The sequence below is a fragment of the Sinocyclocheilus anshuiensis genome, unplaced genomic scaffold (assembly GCF_001515605.1).
Source record: "Sinocyclocheilus anshuiensis isolate Anshui unplaced genomic scaffold, SAMN03320099.WGS_v1.1 scaffold363, whole genome shotgun sequence".
Lineage (NCBI taxonomy): Eukaryota > Metazoa > Chordata > Actinopteri > Cypriniformes > Cyprinidae > Sinocyclocheilus > Sinocyclocheilus anshuiensis.
In genome coordinates, this window is record NW_015552568.1 from 64,316 (window position 1) to 66,817 (window position 2,502).

Sequence of the window (2,502 nt, forward strand, 5' to 3'; positions counted from 1 at the left end):
CGATACTTTTTCAGGATTCTTTGATGAATAAAAAGTCAAAAAGAACAGCATTTATTCTAAATATAAATATTTTCTAACAATATAAATCTTTGCTATCACTTCTTATCAATTTAACACATCCTCGCTGAATAAAAGTTTTAATTTCTTTAAAAAAAAAAAGAAAGAATAAAAATTTACTGACCCCAAACTTTTGAACTGTAGTGTATATTGTTAGAAAAGATTTCTATTTTAAATAAATGCTCTTCTTTTTAACTTTTTATTCATCAAAGAATCCTGAAAAAAGTATCACAGGTTCCAAAAAAAATATTAAGCAGCGCAACAGTTTCAACACTGATAATAAATCAGCATATTAGAATAATTTCTGAAGGACCATGTGACACTTTACACTGGAGTAATGGCTGATGGAAATTCAGCTTTGCATCACAGAAATAAATTATATTTTAAAGTATATTAAAATAGAATCCATTGTTTTATATTGTAATAACATTTTGCAATATTTTTTTCTGTATTTTTTATCAAATAAATGCAGCCTTGATGAGCATAAGAGACTTCTTTAAAAAACATTACAAGTCTTACTGATCCCAAACTTTTGAGCGGTAGTGTACATATATAGTACATGATAACATCAAAATTAGTCAGTATTTAAATTTGCAGTGTGCAGTTATTTTTCTATCCACTGTTCAATTTCTTGAAAACCTTCCATACACATAAGACATAAATCTTACCATAAGTGCTGCTCTGTTTTACAGTGGAGGTGACTCTTGACCCAGAGACGGCCAACCCTGCTCTGGTTCTGTCTGAGGACTGCAAGCGCATGCAGTGCGGTCTGGAGCGGCGCAAGGTTCCTCACAGCCTGCGGCGCTTCGACAGCTGGTGGTGCTGTCTCGGCTCTGAAGGCTTCTTGTCGGGACGCCGGTACTGGGAGGTAGAAGTGGGCGACCGTGATTGGCGTCTCGGGGTGGCCAAAGAATCAGCTCTCTGCAAAGGCTACAGACTGCTGAACACCCAGAGTGGATACTTGACCCTCAGGCTGGAGAGGGGCTCCGAGCTCAAGGCCCTGACCACACCGCCCACACCCCTGCCCCTGTCGCTCATCCCACGGAGGGTGGGGGTCTATCTGGACTATGAGGAGGGGCAGCTGTCCTTCTATGACACCCAGAAGCGTGCACACATCTACACATACAGCGAGAGGTTCACAGAGAAGCTTTACCCGGTGTTTGGGACGGTGGAGATGGTGCGCGAGATGGTGATCAGGCCTGCAGACCTAAGGGAGCGATGTCTCTGTAAGGGACAATGTCTGTTCTGCTAATAATGAACGCACAATCTTTATGCACACGAATGTGAACAAATTACACACACCATAAAATAACAGTAATTGATCAATGCTTACAAAAAAATAGAAGCATAGAGAGAATTTTTAATATTTTTAGAGTAGCTAAAGCTGTGAAATCTGCACCACTAGCATCATCAAGGAAATGTTAAAATACTGTTGTTAAACAATCTGACTGAACAAACAGAGAGTCCTGCCCAAGTCACAGAGAGAGCTTGCAGTGATGACTTATTTCTGTAGACCAATCTGGAAGTTTGGAACCCAATAGGATTTTTCCACTGGCTTTTGTACTGATGGTTACTCAAAGTTTTTGGATTTTTACAGAAAATAAGATCTGTGACCAAAAAGTTCATATTCACAAATGAGCACAAATTTTGAAGCCTAAATACAATCACCAGATGTAAAAAGCTAAATGTAGCCTATAAACTAACTACACCATGGTTGCATGACTTCAACGTCACAAATGTCCTTCTTTCAGTATTTATTAAAAATAATTTTTCCCTGAAAGTTTGAGAATAGTTTGTAAGACCATGATTATAAAACCCAGTGAGGCTGCGAAAGCATGTAAGAAGAGTTTACCTGTTCGGCGTGATATTTAACTTCTATAGGCCCATTTAGCCACTTGTTAGCAACTGCCTTTTTCAAGAGAAGTAAAATATTTTTAAAAATCATGTGAAGTATTACTGATGTATTTTATGTTGTGGAATTAAACATGAAAATATCTTGAGCTTGTGTTAACCACAGACCTTATTTCAGGTATTTAACCAAAAACCTTTTCAGAAAACCCATTGACCTCAGGACTGAAAGTATTATAATGCTAAAATCTTATTTCCGGGGTTTTGGCCTACAAAAGTACATGATCCCTGCAGCGCACTACTGGTTGAACTAATAGGTGTGTTTAACTTCGTGCAGCACTGCATAGACTTTTGATTCGACGCATATTGCCGCTAATGCACACTAAACTGTTTTTATAACTGTTCAAAAACATCTTAAGTATTATATTTTGATGTGTTTATCAGTAAAACTGATAAAAAAATATAGACCCCGTTTTATTGGTATTTTTCCTAAATATTATAGATAGAACATTTATACAGGCACTGTATTACTAAAATACTAAAGTAATTAAAACTAAATAAACTAAAATCTAAAACATTTAAAAAAAAATACTAAAA

General features: G+C 36.7%; 1 pseudogene; it reads left to right on the forward strand.

Moving 5' to 3' along the window:
* The window catches only part of LOC107664988 (butyrophilin subfamily 2 member A1-like), an 11,229-nt pseudogene extending 9,217 nt beyond the window's left edge, over positions 1-2,012 (forward strand).
* The last annotated feature ends 490 nt before the right edge of the window (positions 2,013-2,502 follow it).